Genomic DNA, 25970 nt, shown 5'->3' with positions numbered 1-25970 from the left:
TATTTCTATTGACAAAAATTTTCTATCTGCAAATAAAATTATCTAGTCACTCAAGTAAGTGAAACTGGCCTCTAGCTTTTTAAATTAACCTGCCCCGTTTTTTCATGTTCTTGACTGGCTCATTTTTCCCTGTCTGCAGGTTCCTTGACCACTTAAGGTTTACAGACATCAACAAACACATAACATATCAGAGAAATTCCTTTGCAGTCATTGTCTGCATGTTTAAATCACTAAAAGCAAGCTGTCTCATTACACAGATTTTAGAAATCCAGCTCATACAATCTCAAACATTCTTCTACCTTCTCATTCCCATTCACTTTGAGAACAGCATTTTTAGGAAACACTTAAGGCCACTCAAAAGCAGGGAAGTCTCCAACCAAGGTCAGAGACTATTCTCCCTTGCGACCCAGTGCTACACAGGTAAGAACAAATATGAACCTTTCCCGATGACCGAGCATGGAAGTTTTCAGTCACACCAGCTCAACTCAGTAAGCTTGTAGAGGGGATGGAGCATCTTTAAAAATAAGATTACAAAGTGCAAATGTGATAGTGATCTGTGTCTGAATGTAGACTCTCATACTTTTAAGTTTCAAAAAGTGCCTGTGGACCACAGCCCCAGGGGCTGGTCAGTCAACCTAACAGCTGGCTCCCACCAAAGGCAGGGAGGAACCTTACTTTCCTTTTTCTTGGGGGTTGGTGCAGTTTTTTGTCACTGCTTTATCAGGCCATAGGTGTGTTGAACTAGCACAAGAACTTGCTAAGAGAGAAGCAGAGGAAGAGGTGCTGCTTCTTTTGACAGCATGCTGGAATGGGGGTTCACTTTGCCTCATCAAATCCTATCTGCAGGATATATACATATATGTCAGTTTTGCAACAGAGGTATTTTTTTACACTGCTTGAGCTTTTTTTTTGCTAAATATTGACAAGAAAAATATATTAGGATATTGTTCCAAATTATTCCTTGTGTATCTGTATTCCAGTAACTTGAGAAAGGTAGATATTGTAACTGCACATGACTACATCAGACAATGCTTCCTGAACCGTGTTACTGCCTGTCCTCCTTACCTGCTAACCAGGACAAAACGAGTTTGGAGAGAAAACACAGACTGCTGTTTCAGAAGGAGAGTACAGTGAGCAAACCAACGAAGCTGTAAGCTGGGACTCCTGGTCTCCCAAGCCAGCAGAAAGCTACTGAAGACCAGAGTCCTCTTTGCTGGGACTCCTCTTTGCTTCATCCGGGCAGCAGCAGTGGGTGGCATTTAAAGAAAGGAACAATTTACTATGTTTATTTTTCAATAAAGTTTTTTTAAAAAAAAAAAAAAAAAAAAGTTAGAATATCCTTTTACATAGCAGAGTATTGGAGGTTACACGTCTGTCAGGCAGCTTTTGTTGATGCAAAGTAGATAAAAGGTAGCAGTAGCAGATGAGCCATCATCACTAAGTTTATTCTTTCCCTCATCTTTACTCCTCTTTCAAATTTTACTTTACTGTGCAAGTTAAGAATCTTACTGCATTACTTCAGCTAACAGCTAATCTATCTTACCTGTGCAGTGAATCATCATTTTTACTACTAAATTAACAATCAAATTAGGACAAAAAAACTAAGACATTAATTACTAATTACAGAACCATGTCTACCGTATTAAGGGACAATTTTATTGCTGCTGAGATCACCTTATTTGATTTTAGTACCAATTTTTACTACTAGATTTTTACATTATCACACTTCAAATTCAGTTCTAAATCATGCACCCACCATTTTAGCTTTTAAAATTCTCTAATTGGTAATGCTAATTCTGAGCACCAATTTTAAAAGACACTCCTCACTCACAATTTTCATCATACACTCCTACTGCAAATAATCAACCTTGCTATTTCTTCATCTAGTTTCTCGCTCCACTTTGATTACAGTAGACCCTGTCCTTTCACAAAAGGCTCTCTCTGCTGGAAAAGAGAGCTTATGAATAACTAAATTTAAGCTTTGCTTCCCTGGGGAGACTTTCCATCTATACCTTTCTATTAGAATCAACACATAGCATCTGTTTGGTGGTCATAAGAATTCTTGTGAAGAGATTTATCACCTAACCTACAACTTGCCTGACTGATTAATACTAGGTACAAGAAACCTCTCAGTGGACACCCATGGAATAGCCTACTTATCAGAGAAGTTTCTTCCTAATCCCCTTTGGTTAGCACTTTATTTGTTCCTGTTGTATAATGGTTTTTCAATTCTTTACAAAAGCTTTACAAAGCTTTCATTTAACCTAACACAATGTACTGTAAATGAATAATCCCCTTTCTTTCCTGATCCTGTTAATCTTTTGGCCTCAGTTACATCTCACAGCAGTGAGATGCAAATGTTAATTATGCAAGAAGTATAGGATCTGTATTTTGATTTCCATCTGTCCAATACAAGTCCAGCACAAGAGACAACTGAGTGCTTTCCTATCACCATGGGAACATGATTGCCAGGAACATACCAAGAACATTTTATATTGACTCCCAGAAGCCCCCAGTCAAGTACCCTCTACCCATTAGAGCCTCCTTTATCTCCTTTGTCTGATAACATTTTTCACAAACTCTTGATTATTCCCACTGTACCTTCATCTTCTTCAGGACTGAAGAAACATTGCCTTACCCTAACTCATGTAATATGTCCCTGTTAGCATTATTTATGTCAGTTATCTCATCTACACAATATATACGGATGTAGAAGTAGTTAAAACATTTCATTAATGCCACAATGAAGACAATCAAAGTTGACAAAGTTGCAGTCTGACTTGTTTTTTCCTTTACCATGCCTCCCATGGGGTCATACCAGCACTCTACTGACCCCACAGTTGGTGAGTTTAGCAAGCTCAGTGGGTTAAGCTGCAGCAAAATAACCTTTCTGAAAAACAATTTCTGCAGCTCAGTTCCCCATCTTGGATGACTACAAAATCAGACAAGCGCTTCAGAGCAAATGCCATGGAGGGTGGGACTGAACAGAATCAATGTAATTTGGTTTAAATTGTTTAAACTGCAGCCTCACAATCCATACAGATTTTATAATCAATCCAAACTAATGACTGTCCTCAACTGAAACACAGTTCGCTTTTTCTTTCCTTCCCCTAGTGGCAACAAAATGGCTCTACCTCTTCCCTCACACCAGCCCTGTTGCTCACCTAACCAGAAGGAGAGACAATTTGACTTGATAATCCAGAAGAAAATGAACTTGATAAAAACCTAACAGAAAATTATTGTTCTTTCAGTTATGCCTGTAAGTCCAAGACTGAAAACAGAAGTGAGGACCAAGGCTGAATCATGAAGGAGTGGGAGGGAGAGGGCAAACAGCCTGTCTTTCCAGTGGCATGAAACTTAAAAAACATATAACTTCAGCACAAGGGTGAAGAGACAGGGTACAGCAGTAAGATGGCTTAAAAGGTGGCCACCCTGACCACCTGGCTATGCCACCATTACTGGCTATGTTGTGCTGATTTTGTCACAAGTGAGACTCTTCCTGAAGGGTATTTAACTTGCCAGAATAGCAGAAGATTTTCCAAGAGAGATAAAGCAAGAGATGATGAGGCTGGAGGCAATGAGTAAGGGTAGCTTCTCCATTTCAACTTCAGAGACCTGTTATGTCAGCTAGTTTTCCTCTTAAGTAAAGCATCAGATGATGACCATCCAAAAGTCTTACACTGCAAAACACACTTGGATACCAAATGTAACAGATAAACCACAGTAGATGTTGCCACAGCATTAAGACTTGCTTTGTTAACACCAACTAAAGACAGCTGAAACACTGCTACTCCCTCAAATAACTAGTTAAATTTTATTGAACAGCTGACAGATAAGCAGGTTAAACACTAGTTGACATACCTTTCCTGACTTAAAAATAACCGTAAGGCTGAGTTCTAACTTTCTTTCCACCAATGAAAAATAAAGACATCCATAAACTTCACATTTTCTCTAGCATGGTTCTAGTACCTAAAGATCAAGATAGAGCCCACTGAACTATAAAGACATTTATCTTAGGTTGAACTAGAATTTGTGTGTGTAACATTCTGCTAGTGAAATTAGCTAGCACAGTAGTGTTTAACTTTTAAGCTTTATATAAGTTCCCAATCTATTTATATACTACCTATGTATGCTCCCAGATCAAAAGCTTCCAAGAAAACATGGTGGCTAAATACTTTTTTCACATTTGATATAAAGTTACATATTTTTTTCTCCTTGCATAGTCAGAAGATAGGAGTGTTATTAAAAACAGACAGTGGAATATAATTCAGTGGGCAACCAACATAGCAAAGGTTCTTTTCTAAAGTATTTGTATCTTGCAGTTGTTGTGTTGCACTTTTTTTAAAACCAGATTATGATTAAAGCAAGAGTTTACCCCTTCTGATATATCAGAGACTTCACCTACAAAAAAAGCTGTTCTATGTGTCCTAATTTTCAGAATAGCTTAAATTCTGCACTTTCTCAGAACATGAATCCATGTACCAGAGAAGCCATCCTTCTGGCAAGCATTTATTTTGGCAACCATGTCTTCTGAATCAAATTCTACGCCCCTGCACTTGCATCCACCCCTGCTCTGCTCCCTCAATTCTACCAGTATGATAATTTGAACAGGATTAAAGAGTTGATAGAGGTTAAATAACTGTACAGTCACCATGCAAGACTTGTCTACCTTCAGGGCATATTATATATACACGACACATTAAGGATGAGTTTCTCTGATTTATTGAACTTCTTTATAAATGTCTTTGTACGGGTCTCTTCTTTGCATTAAATTTTCCAATAATTGATGAGTGTCATATCCTTACTGAACTCTTTCCTTTTATGAGCATGGTAGCACAGTTTCTTCTATTTGACCATCTACTGGGAAATGTGTAAGAATCCAGACTCATTGAGACCTCCATGCCCCTCACAAACATCAGTAACTGGATAATAAAAAACTAAGAGATGGGATTAACAGTCCTCATTATTAAATAATCTCAGTGTTCATTAGAAACCAGGCTTAAACATCCCCCTGCCCAAAAAATCATGCCAACCTGTGAGGTTTAATAAAACCCACAGGCTTTTAGTTTAAAATCTAAATTAGAGGTGGTAAACAGGTTGAGAAACAACAAAAATATACACCCAAAGAAAAAAATTACAATTACTCAGTAAATCATCTTCTTCCCTGCCACCTAGAAACTATGTAAAGGGATATTTACCCTCCTCCTACATATCTCTTTCTATTCTCTCCAATTCTTTAGCATGCTGTGTGTTTATTTCATAGCCTCTCACCCCTAACTTGAAAGACAGGCCACTTTTAAATCTACCTTATTAGCTTCACAAATGAATGGTACACCAAGGTCAAGGTATAAGGAAAAAATTCCTAGAGCTCAAAGCAGGTACAAAGACTGGAAATGCCTGAAACAGTACGTGCTCCAGGAGGGCATGACACAAAGAACCAGATATCAGACAAAGAGGAAAATAAATTGTTGTGCTTCAATTTAATCAAAATCCACTGGACACAGCAGCTGACTCCACAGCCCTGGTGACCTGAAGAGTAATTTCATTAGTTATACAGAAATATCCATTTACTAGTTCTAACTTCCCTTCCTCCTTACTTCCCCATCTTGCCCACAAAGAGGGAGAAATTTAAACAAGCACCATTTTTAAAGGTTTCTCCTCAATAAATTCTCTCAAATGGAGTAAGATAAGTCCCAACCTGTATTTGGAGCAATACACCTTTTTAAATAGCATATGCTGACATTTAAAAAAAAAAAAAAATCCTTTTCATCTTAAAGCAGCACTGGCACTTCGGAAATTCTACATACATCTGACAAGCTCAAAACACACCTGAAGAAAAAGCATTGGAAAATTTACCCCACAAATTTCCACAAAATATGAATTTCAGTACGTTTTACATAAACTTAGCAGTAGAGTAAGCAAAGGTGTCCCATTAATAAATATCTGCTGCACAAGAGGTCAGTTGTGTTTAATTTTGGCCTGAAAAAAATACAGTTTGCAGTGAAGGCAAACTGCAATACATTACATTGTGTATTTTACACATCAGTAAACATTAAGAAATGTTTCTGTTACTTTAATAGCATTTTCTCCACTTGTACATAGTGTACTTTTAACTTGTGCCTTTAGTCATGGTTCCCCTATGAGCAGAAAGAGAGCATAAAAACGATGCTATTCTTTAATACGTAAATAGTTTGTTAGTACCTGCAAGTCCTATTAACTTTATTTTGCCACTGACTAGTAAAATTGTCAAGCAGCAGAGACATCTCAGCAGCTTACTGTAGGCAAAGCAATACACTGTATAATACACATTTGTTTTGTATATAAGATTGTTTGCCATTCCAGTAGTTAGGTTTTATATGATGAACTTCAGCTTCACAGGTATGAACAGCCCAAATTGCTACCCTGGTCCAGAAAACCTTCATTTCCTAAAAATGAATAACAAAAAAGTCAACATTTAAAGCTCTTCCCTTATTAGTACCACAATATTTCAGTAGAAAATTATAAGATAACTCAGCTAGCACAGAATACAACCACACCTGCAGTTTTTCTCCATAAAACATAAGATAACTAAGGTCTGCAGACTTCATTGGATTAATTATTTCTCTACTCCTGCCATGTGCAAACTCCAGCTTGCTTTGACCGAATGACCTTTATGGTTTGAGTCCCAAGAGATGCTAAGAGGGTTTTCTCACTGGAGCAAACTTTCCCAGAGAAATCACGCTCTGATTTGAGAGAATTTATTTCTTTTGGCCTTTGGGGAGGAATGCAAGTCCCATGTATTTGTTCAAGTCTTTTACCTAGCGAGAGTAGAATCCCTTCTAGGCTCTGTCAGGTTCATGCTTAACTTGCTACATCCAGCTGTGTACATTCACATACTTTAAATTTTGTACATCAAGTAATTTTAACCAAATCTTCCAAGGAGCACTGTTTTCCAGTCCTTTAAAACAGCAATGCAAGGGAAATCTTCACGTAATAACTGAACCAATTATACAGTTTAAAAATATAACATGTTGAACAACAAATAAACAGTTGATTAGTACCGAACAAGAATATAAAACTAGAAAGTTAAGGTGAGGTAAAGCTTAAATGATGGGAGTGAAATGCTGTGTAGGCATGTGAACCACTTCTAATACCTTCAATAAGATCACAAAAGACATTAAAAATAAGAAAGGCATCCCAAGTGACACAGTAAAATTCAGTCACTGAAAGAACCCTCTAACACTTGCCTTTAAGTTTTAGAAGGCAGGCATTCTTTTTATTATGGCATTGAATGCAGATAGATAGTTATCAAAGTTGTGCATACTGTAAGTGACAACAGGCAAGACTTACAATATTGTCTCACGAGATACATATTTATGAGACGATATTTATTTATGTAATATACATCAGATTTCCTGGAATTCATTGTAATATGCACCCTATTTCCTGGAACTCATTCTAATATTTGCATTCTTGGGGGAGGGGGGGGGGGGAAGGGGAGGGGCAGGAGGGGCGGTCTTCGGTGGTCTTCCAGGAAGTCGTTTTGAGACTTTCTTTGGGTTAATCCCTCTTAGTTACTTCCTTCTCCATGCATAATGCTGGGGGCAAGTCTAGCTGCTCAATTTCCATCTGCAAGGCCCCTGTTTCCTTGAGCTCGTTACCTATTTACATGCAAAAGATCTGGAGACTGCCTAGGTGAGCCCAAATCAACATCCAATTGTTTAGTGTCAGGAAGGAGTCTTTAGGAGTTGTAGAAGCACAGCTGGACTCATAAGGTTTCCTATTATCTCAATCTACATGATGCTCCTGACTTGCTGACTGATAGATTTTGTAGTTAGTCATTTACCCAAGAATGTGGACTTCACAAAGCACATGGTTTCACAAAGCAGAATTTCATTTCACCATCTTTCTACTAAATATACAATAAAATAACCTAGTCAGTTAGCATTCAGTTAAATCAGCACATTATGTAAATTCATAATTCCAATAAAAATACATTAAGTCTAATTTCATCCTAATATACATGTTTTAATTATATCTAATAAAGAATGTTCTATAGCCATCACCAGAAGCACAAAACCAATTTTTGTACATTTGAAATTTTATTATTCAGGAAAAAGCAAAAAGGAGTGAAGCATAAGCAAAAAAAAAAGGCTTTTAGAGAAAGAGAGAAATTCATTTAAAGGCAACCCTTCCATTTTGGAATGCCACAAACATTTCAAGCACCTACATCATAACTGTTCACATAATAAATTCAGCGCAGCAGTCAGGAACGGCAATACCGAGACAGCTACAGTTCAGCAGTCTACACTTCGCTGTAAGGAATTTTTTCCTGAAGACAGATGCCACCCGGAGGAACAAACCCAGAAAAACAATCGGCTGCCTGACCAGAGGCAAGGCAAGGAGAGATTAGAACTGCAAGCCTCTCTCTACTCCAGAGACCCCCAGCCTGCGTTCACAGAACAAACACGCACAGCCAACAGCGGCAGCAATTTTCTGGAGGAAGACAAAGCAACCCGCGTTCTGCCTACGAGACAAGCAAAAGGAAAAAACAGGCTGGCCTCACAGAAAGGCTGCAAGAAGAAAGTATATGGGTTTCTCCCAGCAGCAAGCACAATTGTGAACGCTACTTTTCAGTTGTCTAGGATCACACAAGTGTTCAGAGTATGCTGGTAAGCTGGAAGACAGGGGTTTTTTACTCACTAACTGTAATTTTTTAAGTGGATTGTCAGCAGTGATTCTCTGTTTAAAAAACCTCTGTTCTCTTGGCTGACAAGACTATGCCTTCTGGGGAAAACAGCTGTTTGGCCCATGCCCATAACTCTCGTGATGAGTTGAACCTTCTTCAGCTGTTGAAACCTTTTTCAGCTGTAAAGCTGAAAAGCAGCTGCAAACATGACAGCTTCATTTCCCTCCTACTTTCTTATACGGTGTGCTATTACACAGCAGGAATTGTAGATCTATCTGAAACAGTAATTAGTTCTGTTAATTAAGCTCTCCAAGTATGGACACAGAAGATATTCATGAAACTAATGTAAAATTTCATACTGCAGGACCACTCTCTTCAACGGGGATACTATGCCCAGAAATAGAATCAGGGATCAGAGTACTTAATCCCAGGCAGTGAATTCCATGCAGCAGCTCCAAAGTGAAAAATCATCTATACAGCACTCCAGATCTCACAAGCTAATACTGACAGCTACTTCAACACAAGGTTGCCAAAAATGCTTGTATAAATAAATATATCAGGAAAAAATCAGGGGTATGTTGCTTAAATGTGAACCACAGAGAGCAGGTAAGTGTAGACACCTCTCATCTCTCAAAGTAACAGCTTAAGGCTGTATTTTAAGTGTTACACATCTAAAACCTCACAAGAATGGATCATCCTGAACCTGACACTACATAAAACACAAAAAAATCAACTCAAGACCCTTGGTACAAAATGAAGTATAGGCAGAGAGATACATCCAGAAGGAAGGATCCAACTTAAAGAACATTACAGTAGTCCCATATTATCTGGAAAGACTAACAGCCATGGTAAGCAGAGAAAGGAAGAGAATTCATCAGAGTTTCATGGCTTTCTTGGCTACTACTGCTGCTTGTAGCAGGAAATTCTAATGAAAAGGTTAATATTCCTAGAAGATGACAATTCTGATCTATCAGGAAAAAGAACGAAAAACTATAATGTTGACTGTTAATAAACTGGCCACAGGAGACCTGGTTTCAGACTTCCCCATTTCAAACATGGATAAGTCATGAGAAAATCCACAAGATAAGTAGGCAGGCACCAATTTGACCCTGATGGTAACTTCAACAAGGTAATTCCACAAGAGAGAAATACTGTATCTCAATATCCTTATAGACTTGCCCTTAGAGCCTCAGTTTATTATCTGTAAAAATCCTTCTTCACAGGATATTGTGACGAGAGATCATGAGGCTCTTAGATACTGCAGTGACAATGACCTAAACCAGAAACATGTGACTTGAATACAGTCCTAGAACAGAGAAGATCAGCTAGAAATAGGTTTGAATGCAAGGTAAGTCTTCAAAAATCTCTACAGTAAACTCAGATGTGCAGCTCCCAACATACAACACTGAATCCTTTTTACAGAAGTTTCCATCTGATGCTGTTGCTTGAAAAAATGTTAATTATGAGAAACAAGTAAACTAAACATAAGAAGAATAATCTCCACACTATAACTTAAAGAAAGTTAGTGAAAAATAGCCCATGCTGGTGGCAGAGAACTCAGAATGCTTGCTTTGATTCAAAGTGCAAGGTCTCACCTGTTGTTGTCTGAAAACTATAATAAAAAAACCAACCAAACAAAAAACAAACCTACAAATAAAAAGCAGAAAACTACATGTTTTAACTCAAATTTCACATCTTGTTTTATGATAATGAGAAGTGTTATACAGCTTCAGAGCTCTACTCTGAATCTAATGAGATATATTAGCCCTTTGGGAAGGAGCAGATGACGTAATGGACCACTTATCCTGGACCAACACCAAGAGAACCTCAGTGACTAGAATAATCAACTTAACATTTCAGGGCTCTGATAAGCAAGTCTTTCTTGAATAAGTAAGAGTTCAAAACAAAAACAAACCTGAAAAAATTTTGATGGCATCAGTGTTAATGATGATCAGTATTTTCACACTACAAAATAAAGTTTTAGATAAAGGAAGTCCTCTTAATCAAAGTATCAAGTATTCAATCTGTAGGGCTCAGTCATATAGGGTGGCTTGGCACTTAAACTGAGAATTCAGGAGATCACATGCATACAAGAATACTCTGAGGTCTTGAAAACGTAATGGAAGGGCGACAATATGCACAAGAGCTGCACTCAAGGTATAAAGTTTGAAAATCAAAATCTCTTTTAGAAGTCTCTTCCATGGAGTCAGAGGAATTTAGGTCAGAAAGCTGGCATGGAGGCTAGAGCACATTTGGTGACAGCATAGCCACCTGCTCACCAGTACCTCCGGAATGAGGGCTGCCATTTGAACAGTTGACCCTTTCCCTCCTCCATCTCCAAATTTCGCAGTCAACTTGAGGGACAGTGCTGTCATGAGAAGAGGCAATCACCTTGCTGCTCCAACTGAATAGAATTCTCGCAGAATACATTTCAACAGACGAACAATACTAAAGCTACCAGAAGTACATATCTGGAGGCACAGAAGAACAGGATCTCTCAGGCAGCACAGGCTTGCAGTGCAGTGTTAAAACTCATAAATCCATCTACACTGTTATCTGAAAACCTGTAGTTCTACCAGTCCTGTATGTCCAGCAGAGATAGGTGTAGTTCAGCTGGTTTGAAGATTCATGTCTGTGCATGCCACACTGAGTCCTTATTGAAGCTATAGCAGGGATTTCAAGTGAAATGTGTTTCTGCAAGTGCTAACATGGTTCTGCAAAAGCATTCTGAAGACATCACCACTTCTTAAAATGTTCAGCTTATTTCAAGAGTGGCAATGTAAATCCTTCCTGCTGTGAGGCTCCACCTCAAGGATCTATGTACTATTGCCGAAAACCTGCAGTTTCTATGTAAGTAAGGAACACAGGTTAGAGTAATTAAAACTCAAACATTGCTAGTATGGATTTTCATCACTTATTTTAAGTAGTCTTCAAGCGAAGCCAAATCTCAACCTTCTAATATGTGTCACTGATCTTTATACAGAATTCACCAAATAAACTTCAAAATTCAAGTGTGTTTCATGCAGACACAAAAATTCACAACAGTTCCTTCTGGGTGCACATTATAGAGACTCATAGAATGTCAGGTTGGAAGGGACCTCAAGGATCATGCAACACTTCTAATATTATTGTTTATATCGTATGTCTCAGCACCCCATCAAGCAGAGACTTAAAACTTTCCAAATTACGTGATCTTGAAGAAAAAAAATGAGGTAGAATATAAGCTGATGGGATTTAAAATCAGTTATCTCACAAGACATTCCTGGGAAAATCATTCTCCTATTAGAGTTAAAAGGAACATTCAGAAGGTGCCACTCAGTTTGTGTTGATAAGATGTATTTATATAAAGTTCCTTTTCATCTTCACATAAATTCCAAATAGGATTACAATCCTATTACTAAATGGTATGACACAGCCTCACCTACCTCAGAAACTCTTATTCTACCCGACATAAAGCCTTTTTGTCCAGTTGTTCACAGACTTGTCAGTGACAGTAAATGCATTACACTTAGAGCACCATTCCTAATAAAACCATCTCCATGCTAGAGATGGGTAGTAAACACTCATCAACACCTGCTGTAGCTAAGCTGCCTGTGTGGCAGATGAATCTCCTCACCCACTGCTCTACTTCCAGCAGCTGCTGTGACCACCCTGGCATGACTGAGACCTGCAATTGCTGCTCAGGACCAGGGTAAAGTTCTGTTCCCCATCTCAGCCAAAGGTCACTCCGAGCAGTGCATAGAACATCCTTGCAGGCAAATGAGGAGGGAGGGTTTGACTCAGACTTGTGAGACTGGGGAAGATGACCACAGGCACAGTCCCACTACCATAGGTTAAACGACAACAGGAGAGGCTACGTGACAAATGGTTCAGTGTAAGAGGGGAGTGTAACATAGAACAAAGGTTCATCTTCCATACTTGGGCAGCTGTAGCCACTGCCATTAATCACAGCATCCTCATATACCACAAGAACTACTACTACCTACACAGCATTCTACCAGTACTCTCAAAGTTAAATATTCCATTCTTACATAAAATACAGATCAAAATAAACCAATTACATACTGAAAGTTCATGAAATGCCAGCATTACCTCCCCCATAAACACAACAGAAAGCTAAATAGGCCAACTAAGAGTGGATGGGGAAGTGAGTTTAATTCCTTTGCAGGGAAGAGAGCGTCTGGAACTTTACTCACCTACAGGGTGGAGAAAAATTTGTCTGATTACAATCAATATAATTTACTGTAAAATTCCTTAAACATCAAGATCAATGGGAGGGGGGAAAAAAGATAAAGAAAAAAGAAAAAAAATCAAACTCACCATGAAAAGTCAGATTTCAAGGTGGGTTTTCCTTGCCTTGTAATCTACAGAACAGACTGATAAGAGCCTGTTATTTCTTTAAGTAGCATTGTTGACATTTTCTCTGGAATTACTATGTTGATAACAGTATACACTCATAAAAGCTTATACTCCAGGAGGTGGTGGCAGGTAGCATTAAGAAGCAGTGCCAAAAATAAAAATAGTGGGGAATTTTCTGTTAATCATTACATATCTAACTGTGTTACACAAGCTAATAAAAGCACTTTTATCAATGAAAATGCAGAATTAAAAGATTAAAGTAAGCACAAGAACCAAACAAAACAGATATAATTCAAAATCATTTACTTGGAAATGAGAAGTTAGAAGAACATGAATTCCATATTCTGAGAAATATTTGTATGCTTTAGAATTTCCAGGCAACATAGGCACAAACTATGCTATTCCACATCCACTTTCATCTTTTAAGACTACCATTAACAAAAACTCCGCATAAGAGGGCTCTTTAAACTACCAGCATATTTTGCCATTTTAGTACCAAAAAGTTGATCTGAAATTCAAGGGTAAAGATAGTGTTTTACACTGGTGTAAAAAGTTTGGTAAATGCATGCATATATTTCAGTGTTATTTTTAAACTTCTCTTCAGTAAGAAGGTCTTAAGCTTATTTTTAAAAGGTGTGCACTACAAAGTTCACATTTTAAGCCTGAACTGTAACTGGTACTTTTCACCAGAACTCTGGAACAGAAAGCCGTCCAAAACTTAAAAGAAAAATAAGTAATCAGAAAGGCTTAAGAGAAAATGTATATACCTTGAAAGTCTTGTGGCAGACATTGCCTCATAACTGATTTAGTTCTATCTTTCTTTTGTTTTTGAAACAAGAAGAAATTATGAAGTTCCCTGAGACAGGTAAGTGTAGCTGGGGCACACTGGCAACATGTTGAGAAGAAAAGAAAACATCTGTATTTCCTTCCCATTCTTTTCCACCTGAAATAAATTCTTTGGCTGCAGTTTGTCTTCTTTTCTGGAAGCATTTACACAGTATCTAATGCTATCCACCATGACTACCCCTGGGGCTTTTATGAGGGTGGGAACAATCAGTATAAGAATTACCAGGGACATCAAAGAGACAAAACATTTATTGAAGAGGAAAGAGGAAGAGAGAGTGTGAGGTAACGAGGGTCCTACTGTATTTACCTTATGTGCCAAGCATGTGGACAGCAATAAAAACCATGTAGGGAGCAATTTTGGTCAGAGAAAGAACACGGCAGCCTAATGGGAGGCCTTTGTTCTTCAAAAGGGTCTCCTTTTCCCCTTTTGTGCTTCACTTAATTCATGGCATCTGAGCTGCTCTTGAACTTGACAGACAGAGAGAAGGAGGGGGGAAAGACGGAGAAAGGGGGAGACAGAGACACAAAGAAAGAGAAAAGAAAAAGGACTTCAAAGAGTTTTCCTTTGAAAATTCAGCTGTGCTGTATGCATTGCTGAAGGTTTTAGATTTTTTTTTTAAAAAGGGCAGAAAACAGTTCATATAATTTCATCATGGGGATAAATTGTCCAATGCTCTTATTAAGAAAGCTGGAAGAAAAGAACAGAACAAAAATAAATATATATATAAAAAAATAAATCTATCTGAGCTAAGGAATATAAGTAAAATAGAATTACTCCCCTGGGTGCTTCTTATTTATTTTCATGTTAAATCTTATTCTCAACGGATTCCAATACATTTATCAAAATCTTATCAAAAACATCTGGTTTCCAGCAGTCACCTGAAAGGCATGCATTTTCTATACAGCCCCATCAGAATTCCCAGCACAGCGGTTCCCGGTCGGACAGCGGCAGGAGAGCATCACAAGAGCCAGCGCCATCTGGGGGGCCAGCTCGCAGGCAGACACCGACTGCATCTCTCAAGCGCAACAACCGGCTGCTCTGTGCAATCTGTTCCAAATTACAATTTGCTGAAAAATTCCTTATCGTTACTTACAATAAGAATCGACATATTAATTCTTCAAAGGACAAAGAGGCTTGAACTCGTGTTATGTAAAGAAAAAAACAGTGTCTATATCTGAGACCAGCTTCCAAGTTCCGAGCCTCCTGTTCGAACTGATGGAGCATGCCCCATGTAAGCTCTTGTAATATATTCGGCTTTTCCCCCCCACTTTAAATATCCATGCCATAGGCAATATCTATATGAAATAATTCATAACTGCAGACTGCACTTCTCTCAAACATCTTTTTTTTTTTTTTTTTTTTTTTTTTTTTGTCTGCTAGACCACCTCCTCTCAATACAGTGCACCAACTACTAAAACATAATTTATATTTTCCTTTGTGGATTTTTATCTATGAGGTATATACTGAAAACGTTTGCCAATCGTATTCATAATTCAACATCAGACTGCAAAATCTAGAGAGATTAATCTGTCAATATCAGAGTAAATTATTAATAGCTAATTGTTTTATGTTCATTCAATAAAAGATTTTTAATGCAATGGGATCTTAAGTTGTCCCTTACTGATAATTAACCCGTCCCCATCCTGATTTACATATTGACAACAAAAGCATCTACCTATGGCAAACTATTTTCCAGAGTACACAGCATAACAGTAAATCCATAGGGTGACTTTCCTACTTGATAATGCCCTTTTCATTACTTGACTACTCTAGTTTGAACATATCTTTTCTTCATCTTAAAAAAAAAAAAAAAAAAAAAAAAAAAAAAAAAAAAAGGGATACCCAAAATTAAAATTTTGAAATTAATTTTGTAACTTAAAATTTTTCTTCCTTTTCCTAATAGGACTATAAAGCACATCCATTTTTAAGGATATGTATTTTAATGAGCCTGCAAAAGGTTAATTTTATTTCAAAGTCCAAAGAAACAATTAGACTACATAAATTATACAAAAATGCACACTTATAAATTGACAAGCATGTAAGTCTCCAGCAGATTGCCCATGCAGCCTTGACATAGCAGAGTTTAACAGTAATTGCACTTTATAGAGAGGTTTCTATCTCACATTGGCAGCATATTTATAACCTATTATGCTACCTGTAAGGTAGCCTGAGAAACACCATGAAATAAAATTGGTAGAAAAGCTTCTATCACATGCTTGTTTTCTACCATTAAGAACTGTTTCCTGAAGTAATCCTGGTGGGGTTTTCTGTTTAATCCTGTTGTGGTTTTTGGTTTGGGTTTTGTTTTTTTTTTTTTGGTTGGTTGGTTGGTTTTAATTCGGAAGAATTCCACTAGAGAATTATGGAAGCAGTACCTATTACATCAATATTACGGGCTAGACTGAATGTATTTCAGATTACAGATACTGAGTAGAATCAAAAAAGAAGGAAGCAAAGAGCATACAGAGCAATTTAAGTAATTGAATATAAAAATTCAATCTGTTTTTGTGCACTAGGAATGCATCTGAGTATCAATTAAATTTATAAAACACTTTGAATACTGACAGTGTTACAGCCATATAAAACTGCATTGGAATGATTCAGATTTACTAATTATAGAAATGTAAAATATTTGAGACAATTACTAATTTAACTTTGGGTAAGAGCACAGAAGTTGACTCCAAAGATGCTGCACTGCCATCTGTGGAACCTGTTTGCCCTCACCGCCCCCCTCCTCCCCCTGCTCCCCACTTGCTTCTTTGCAAGAGGAGGTTCACCTTTGCCACTCAAAGTCTCACACATACCTGAAGAGAACTGAAGGCACAAGTATCTGGTGAAGTTGGACAGCGTTTAAGCTCCTACAGCTGGCAAAGCAAATATCTTAATGACTACAGAGAATTCTGTCCATTTCTGAGGATTCTCACATATTAAAACCAAAAAAACCCCCACCAAACAGACAAAAAACCTAAACAACAACAAAGAACAACAACAACAAAACCTGAAGAAAAATTTTAAAAAACCAAAAAAAAAAAAAAAAGAAAAAAACCCCAAAAGATAAAGATACATACACAAATACATTAACATTATTTTATTCTGCCAAAACCCAGAGTCTTGACCATTTAAGTGTTACATTCTGTGAACAATGGCTTATCTGCTATGTTTTCATGTATTATATCTGACCAACACTTAATTCTTATGTTTGAGACATTTTAAAGGATGGATTGATTTCCATGAACACTTCAATGCCTGTAACATGAGACCATTTTACTGTCATCTCAGAGCTTTCCTAGGATCCCTTCTCCTCCCTTAGCTCAGTTTCATGGAACTTGCAGAAAAAATTCTAAATACATCTGTCTTTCTGTCATATTGGTCAAAATACCAGGGAACTGGAAACTAAGGCACAGCCCTATTCAGAAACAAAGTCAAAAAATCTCTTTCCTGCAGTAAGAGATTTAATTTGTATAAAACCTTTTTTCTGGCTTAAGCCCAATAGTCTCAACAACTGGTTTCTGACAATTCTCAGTGACAAGAAAGATGAAAAACTAGCTTTATGCAGTAGAATATTTCAAGTATGTGGACAGAAAATACTCAATACTAAACAAGCAATAACTATCATGACGGTACTGACTAAGAGAAGAGTCAAACCATTTCTTCAAGAGACTGATCCTGAACCCTTTTATCACATGCAAACTGGAGAATAAGGTGTTAAGCACAGATTCTGAAGAAAATACACTTCCTGAGCACAGCTATCACTTAATATTTGGGACAACAAGCAGAGTATAGCCACACAACACATTTGAACTACTCATCAAGAAGTAGTTTATACTGCAACCCAAATAAAATATACTGCATTAACCCAGTATACAGATCACAAAAGAGAAGTCATTCATCATGAAAATGACTGGAGGCGGCAGTCGTATTATTTTAAAGTTAAAAAGAAATCTCATCTGTTTATTTTGTTAGTGCAGCTTCCAGGCATATGCTCATTTAGCTTTCAGACAGGGAATATGTATATTGTATAAATAGCTTTCATACAGTCATTCTTCTCCTGTGATGTGCACAGCAATCACCTGTCTACTTAGAGGCTTTTGTATTCTAGAAGTCACTATGTAGATTACATATTCTATCTTAACCTACTTACTACCCATAATTGTGCATGCCCAATGGGAATGCTTCATAGAATCTCTCCCCAGATGTTGCCACCATACCAAAACCAAATCTTTTTTTTTTATTATTATTTTGCTTTAAGATACATCAGATTTCAGGGCTATACTAGACCCACAGTAAGAAGTAAAAAATTTAGTAATCTTTTCACATTCTCATCTTTTTATTTTTCTGATATTCTTTTCTAACCAAACTACAGCCCCAAAAAGATAAATGAGTAATAACTGTAGACTTCCTACTGGTATATGTAGAAAAAGCAAAACTACAAACCAGAACTGGAAGGAATCACACAAAATATTTCTTCATTCCAAAGATACTTATAGTAATATCAGATTGCTTCTTTAGAGAACCTCACGTAGACCAGAAACAGCACCATTTTAAACTGAAGTAAATACAGGTTATTACACAAAATTATTGACTTTCCATCCTCGTCTTATGACTGTACACTCAATCCAGTCACTTGCCTAGCAAGTGGCAGCAAAAATTAATCTAGCAGAAGCTTAATGATGGGTAGGTGACAGCATAAAAACATTATACCCTCCCTGTTCAGCAGCAACTCACTTGTGTCAGTTTAAAAACAAAAACAACAAAAAACCCAACACAAACAACCAAAAACAAACCACAAAAAAAACCCTACAGAACTAAGGGCATCATACCACTGCCACAGTTCATCAGAACAAGTAGGGCACACTGCAAGTTAGATGTACGATGTACAAAGATGATGTGAAGGGACAAGATTTTTTCAGAGCAAATGCTCCTATGCTGCTTCCCTCTGTTCAGTTGCTACATGGCACCAGATGAATTGGTTACCCTAGCTTACACAGAAGAAAACCAACCCTGAAAGACAGATTAATAGCAAACTAAACTAGCTATATTTTAATTGCTACAAAACACTTAGGGGGGAAAGGTATAAAAACTAACAGCCAAGCAAGATCTCTTTCAGCAGGAGTGATACCAGATAAACTGTAACATGAAACTTCACAAGAGGTAACATTTATGCAGGATTTAGAAGCTAGTGTGCTTATAGAGTAACAGTATAGATAAACCCATTTTCAGAAAAAGAACACACATGACTCTGGAACATGACGAATTCTACTACTGCTTACCTTTAGACATTCACACCATGCCTGTGCCAAACTGAGTTTACCTGATAGATGGCTCTCACAGTTTAGGCCCAGCTGGTACCAACCAGGCCTCCACTAGCTCACCCATCACCCCCACTATGGGACAGGAAGGAGAAAATCCACCTTAAAGCTCATTAATCGAGACAGGGATAGGGAGGTTTGCACTCCCCAATTACAGTAATGAGCAAAAACTAGACTGGTTCAATTTGGGAAGAATAAAACCAATTTAATCTACAAGGAGAAAAGAGGAAACATGGCCAGATCCTGATACCCTCTCCCCCGACCCCTCCCATCTCCCCAGTCCCGGATCCCTTCCTGAGGGCACAGAGAGGGGCAGGGGGGGTTTAGGGTCAGTTCCCCACACGGAGTTTCTGCCGCTCCTTACTCCTCAGGGGGAGGACTCCTCACGTTCTTCCCCTGCTCCAACGCGGGGTCCCTCTCCCGGGAGAGTCCTTCAGGAACCCCTGGGACACGAGTCCCTCCCACAGGTGCAGTCCCTCAGGCACAGACTGCTCCCGCCTGGGCTGCACAGAGTCACGGCTGCTGCGGGAGCAGTCACCTCCTCTCACACGGGGTCCTCCCTGGCTGCAGATCCACATCTGACCCTCTCCGTGATCCTGCACAGGCTGCTGCTTCACATCTGCCCACCCGTGACACTTCAGGGGCTACAAGTCCACGTTTACCCCACCGTGCTCCTTCAGGGACTGCTCCACAGTGCTCCTCCATGGGCTGCAGGGGCACAGCTGCCATCTCACCATGGGCTGTGGGGAGATCTCTGCTCGGGCATCTTTTCCCCTCCTTCACTGACCTTGCTATCTTTTCTCTGGCATTGCTCTCTCACTTCATCCTCTGCTCCACGAGTCCTTTTCTTGTATTTTTGCAGTTTCATTTTCCCTTTTCCTGAATGTTAATCACAGAAGCACATCCAGTTTCCCATATCTGCTCGACCATGGGCAGTGGCGGAGCAGGGACTGGAACTAGGGCAGTGGAGTTCCAGCAGCTTCTCACAAGTGCCACCCCTATGGCCACCCCAGCTTCCAAGACACCACTGCACTAACCCAAGACAATGGCATATAAATGCAACTTTTCCATCCACTCTCACTATGCTTTTACAAAACAGTATGCTCCACTAAGGCAGATTTGGGGGATATACTCCACTGTTTGCAGCTGAACAGAAGCATACTTACGCTTGTTCTACCTGCTTTCCGTTTCCTGGCACTTTGTTAATTAAAAAGTCCTAAATAATCATGACACCGTGAAGCAACATTAAGCCATCTTAGTTATTTCTCCATCCAAGATTTGTCAGCTCAAAAGTCAATATAAAAACAGTGGTCAATGGCTATTCCCATCTTTGCAACATTTTCCATAAGATAAGAACATCTCTTAAAGAAGGAAATGCTGTCTAGGTATTTCTTATATGCATATTTTTTATCTGGAGACAGTCTTGATACATTAAGGAAGTGGGAGTATACAGGGTAGTTAATGTGTAAGTCCTCTAAGATCAGTGGCACTATAAATCCTTAAATCAGTGTCACCCAACTCCAGCTTTTTTTTTTTGGCCTTCCTATCCTCCTCTCCCAACATCTCTTCATCAGAAGCTATTGTTTCAATGTAGAGAAGGATACACTACTGTTCACACAACCATAGGATTAGATAGCACTTCTGTCCCCTGAGTAAAGTAAGATTTGCTCCATACAAAATACAGATCATCAACTAGCCTCAAACTCTGCTGAGAAGTTCACTTAAGTTTCCCAAATCTGATTAGTCAGAAAAACGAGGAATCATATCGTTATCCCACACAGTCAAATACATCTTACGAAAATTGAGATCTACTGCTTCAGTGTAATCCAAAAGTTTGTATTAAATAGTGCTATAAAAATTAGGTGTTGTTTTACCACATCTCGAGCAACACATTCTATTTTTTGTACTGGAAGAATACTATCTCCCTGAAATCTCATTTAAAATTACTCTGCCAGAAAAGTTTACCTTTTGCCTTGGCATGACAACTTCCATGGCAACTAAAAACTTCATGCTTATTTGAGACTCATAAAGGAAACTAGAGTAGAGGGAACAACTTCCCTCATTACAAAGCTTTGTGCATTGTACACAACTCAGTGTTTAAACAAAGACTGTCTCATTTCCCCTTAATTTATTCGATCTTATTTTACTCTTCTGAAATGGCAATAGTGAACATCAGACATCACCTTCATTTTAACGACAAGTGATCAAGATATCACAGCTACACCAATATTGCTTCACCAAAGCAGCAGCTCAGTACCACAGTTTACAGATAATGCCTAAGAAGAGCATTCCTTAAGTCCTTCTGACAATTGCTTACCTTTTTCAATGCACTGTTGGTGACTCCTCACTTAGCTGTCCCCATGTATTAGTAACTGATCTAGGTTAATAACAAAGGATGCTTTTAAGAGCATTCACTATTAATTCAGTCAGAAAAGGATGCTGCTAGAATAGCTTTTCTACCTGTATGGCATTTCTTTTTCAGGAAACTGACGTAACATACAGCCAAACCTTTCTTCATAGCTGTACTTTTCTATTCTTACTAATTCTTATTATTAAGAATTCAAACAAAAAAATTCCTGTCATCAGGGCTGGACTACATCTGTAATCTTCACATATTAGAGAGCTAAAAAATATCCAAGCTATCCAAAAATAACCAAACAGCACACTGCAGATATTTTGCAGCAATCAAAAAACCGAAGCCTGAACAGACGGTGAAATAAAAGCCAAACACTGCAAAAGATTATTGTAGCTTGAATAATAATCTGTTAAAACTGCAAATTAAATATTGAATAACATAAAGATGAGCAGAGATTCCTAAGAAAAAAAATAATCAGAATCTAAAAAATAAATTCAAAACACTTGTTATTCCTTAGGCAAGAAAAGTAAAGAAACATGTCTTTGTGTATGGCCAGCCATTCCTGGTCAGAAATATCTTTTATCAGTAGGACTACATTAGGGATTACTTACTTAAGCAATACTTAATTGAAATATTAGAGTAAGAAGAAGAAAAAAAAATTACTATATAACTGCACATTTATTTAGTATATTGCAACCTAGTAACTGCAAGTTACATTCCAAATACTAAAATCTCAAGCACCCAATAAGGTAGTATTTGAAAGAGGTGAAAGCAAATCAAAAACCTGCAACTTGAGAAATTGATTAACATGTAAGCTAGGAAACTTACTTAAGATACAATTTGGAGGCAGTATAAACCAAGGAAAGTCTTTGAAGTCTCAACCACACTTATCTTAATTTACTCACATTAACATATGTAAAAGCAACATATTGATATTTTATTTGGTAATCAATCCTTGTTTTAAGGATTTTATTTCAACTTATGTTTTGTTTTGCTGTAGACCCTAGTATACCAAAATTTCTCTTGCTCTGCCAACACATAAATTTGTTGCCAGAATAATATTGCAAGCCTTTTCTTTAAATACCTATTCTGTATTTTAGTACTTTGCTCCCCAGTTGACAGCATGGCTGCTGAACTGGTTATTTCCTATCTCACTTACTTAGAATATTCAAAACCTTAAATAGTGAGTACATTACATATGACATCCCTTTAGTTCAATATGCACAAAGTAAATGCACGCAACCTTAATGTAACCAAGAAACAGTTACACCTCGGGGTAGAAATTTGTTCACCAGAAAAAGGAAAAAACTCACTGATACTTATGAAACAAACCCCCTCAAGGAATTTCAGTTGAGACAAAAGAATTTCTAAACAACAATTAAAATTTGGTGATCATGACTAGATGCTAAGAGTTGCAATACTCCTGCAATACACTGTGCCTCTTTAGTACAGGCTCCAAGATCAAAGCCGAGAGACCTGGAAGCCTCTGACTTGGAAAACAGAAAGACAATGCCAAGATCATTGGCTTATTGTGCCCCTTTCAGCTTCCAAAAGATTTCCACAAGTACACCAAATTTCTGATCTGGAAAAGCTAACATCCAGGCTCTTCTCATGTCTAGTACTACAAAGAATTTTTAGCTGTCTATTCATGTCCATACCAGTTTCTATTCTGTCATTCATATAGATCTTGAAGTTTCACCAGAATCACGATTAACAGATATGCTGTTAGCCAAGATTTGCACACAAAAATAAGCTTTTAGACTCTATTACCATCACGATGTCATGAAATAACTTGAGGTATTACATCTAAATATACATGCTCCTTTCAGTTAAAAAGCAACTGCATACTTAATATTGTTGCTGCATTAGATCTGTGCATTTCATAGTGCTGAAGGAAGTCCAAGCTGTCTTTAAGTGTTATAATGGCAAGTTCCCCATTCTGAAATGAAAAAAAGGAATTTGAACTATGGTAACTTCACAAAAGGACAAATTTTTTACCTTGTCATATAATTTCTCCTCAATTGCTGTTAAACAGCACAATAAATATTTGTTGTATAAGGCAAATAAGTCCACAGAACAGCTGATATTCCCTCAAACAGATGAAAAATTCAGTGAGACTAACTACATCTTCTCTTTTGCACACTACTGACCATGGTAACCTTGAGACAGAAAAGCAGGCACCAAGAGCTGGATTTTCAGGAAGAAAGGTAGAAAGTACCATTATAATTTCTCAATATTTGCCCATTTAGTTTTACCTTGAATTAAAACAGGTAAAACTGGTAAGATTCCTATACCAAGCAGAGTGCATTCTCACAGTATTGGCTCCACATTTGAGACTGGAGGAAGGTAGATCATACCTTTGACTTGTTACTCAACTGAAAGGTTATCTAATTGTCATAATCTGAAAATCCAGGGAAGTGCATTTCTAAACTACTGTTTTAAATACCAGAACGCCCCACTTTGCAGTAAATGAATATGAAAATGTGTTACTACTACAAATATAAGTTCTGGCACTCAACTGAAACTCACTCAACACTTTGTATTGTGTTACCATCAATCCCAACATGCAATGCATTTACAGACTCTGTTCCTAGACATAGTTTCTAAGGGCAAAAAAACTTCAAAGCCTACAAAATAGGCTTTTATTACTGTAAATCTGGACTACCTTTTAAAGTCAAATGATCATAAGACCTTATAGGCCAAACACTTGTTTCTGCTCACTGGAAGCACAAATGCTACAAGAAATATGGCAAGCATGGTTTATTTCCTGTGCTTTAACTTGGGTGTCTCTTAACAGTACCATCCATCCTTATCTGATCAACTTGTGTCTGGACAACTTTTGAGTGTCTAGAAGTGACACCACAAATTATGCAGCGTCTTGTCCCCATTCCCACTTCAAAACACTTTTTATTCAGTTCACTAGAACAACACATTCAAAGTCATAAAAAACACAGTTTCTAGGACACAGGACAGCCCTCATTTGCTTTAAGTACCTATTGACCCTTTGCATAAAAATCAGAGTTGCCTAGCAGAATCACTATATATCCCAGCCTTATCCAAGTGAACCTCATTAAAGCCTACGAAGCCAAGTCATACCAAACATGATACAAGTATTCTGTTGCTGAAAACAAGCTCTCCTGACACTGTTCAGAATCACAGAAGCATGGAATGATTTGGGTTGGAAGGGACCTCTAAATGTCATCTAGTCCAACCCCCCTGCAGTAAGCAGGGACATCCTCAACTAGATCAGGTTGTTCAGAGCCTTGTCAAGCCTCACCTTGAATTATCTCCAGGGATGAGGCCTCAACTACCTTCCTGGGCAACCTGTTCCATTTTTCCACTACCCTCAGGGTAAAGAACTTTTTCCTAATATCCAATCTAAATCTACTCCTCTCTAATTTAACACCATTGCCCCTCATCCTATCACTACAGGCCCTTGCAAACAGTCCCTCTCCAGCCTTCCTCTAGGCCCCCTTCAGAGAAAACAATGGATTTGAGAAAACAATGGATTTGAGAAAACAATGGATTTGATAAATAGAATTTGTCCAGGTATTCCGATATAGCACTGTTCCACTTTCTTCAAGATTCCAGGTAAAAGAGTCAATGACCCTTACCACCAAGGATCAAGGTCAGGAGACAGTCACTTAAGATAAAAAGTTTTTAATCTCTGTTCCTGCAAGCAAAATGGTTAATGGCTCTCTCATTTCTGCTTTGTGAGCTTCGGGAAGAGGAAAGAGGGATGTGGGAGGAATTACCAATGCTCCTGGTAGGAACATTCTCACAGAAAAATAGAAGCATACACTTAAATATTCAAATAATTATTTACATGTGATCAATTCTACCCCCAACTGCCAAAAGAAAACAGTAATTGAACCCAATAATACATATCTCACTCAAGCTTTTTATTCATAGGGTGGGCTGAACACCCTTGTGCAAGCACTTTGTCCAAAGCATCCTGCAGCCACTTGGCACTACTTCATTTTTCCATCCAATTTACTTGGGCTTCAGGAAAAAGTTTTTTAAAAAATTAAATGAAGAAATAATGTCACTAAAAAAGATTGAATTATTTAACCAAAAATGAGACATGGGGAAAAATGAGCATAACTGAACAGAATTGTAGATTGTGTCAACCAAACTAAGTTCACGTCACAGAGAACAAACCTCAGAGGAAAGTCAGCAGAAGAGGAATCACATTTCTATGATAAAGAGAAGCAAACATGAGAGAAAAATGGGAGGAAAGCTGTGTAAGGTTTCACCCATACAAGCCTTCTTGTCCTGAAAAAAAAAAATCCATCTCTATTCTTTCCCTTCTGAAAGGCCATAAAGAATAAAATACTCCAGCTGTTAATTTTAAGATAGCTTTGCTTTCTTTTTTTTTTTTTCTTTTTGGAACTTGAAAAGTTATTTCAAACCAGTTCTTACCGTTTCCTC

The 25970-nt window shown here is 37.9% G+C and overlaps 1 protein-coding gene and 1 long non-coding RNA gene across 7 annotated transcripts in view; one reads left to right on the top strand and one right to left on the bottom strand.

Annotated features, from left to right (window-relative positions):
* The window catches only part of POU2F1 (POU class 2 homeobox 1), a 121057-nt gene that overhangs the window by 74006 nt on the left and 21081 nt on the right, over positions 1 to 25970 (bottom strand). The window lies entirely within an intron of this gene.
* LOC139801923 (uncharacterized) lies at positions 8052 to 15472 on the top strand. The gene is made up of 3 exons (XR_011728402.1): positions 8052 to 8651; positions 9892 to 10016; positions 14779 to 15472. It is a non-coding gene; the product is annotated as an uncharacterized lncRNA (long non-coding RNA).

This window comes from Heliangelus exortis, chromosome 1, assembly GCF_036169615.1.
Source record: "Heliangelus exortis chromosome 1, bHelExo1.hap1, whole genome shotgun sequence".
NCBI lineage: Eukaryota > Metazoa > Chordata > Aves > Apodiformes > Trochilidae > Heliangelus > Heliangelus exortis.
Note: the sequence above shows the minus strand (reverse complement) of the source record. Positions and strands in the feature narration are given on the sequence as shown.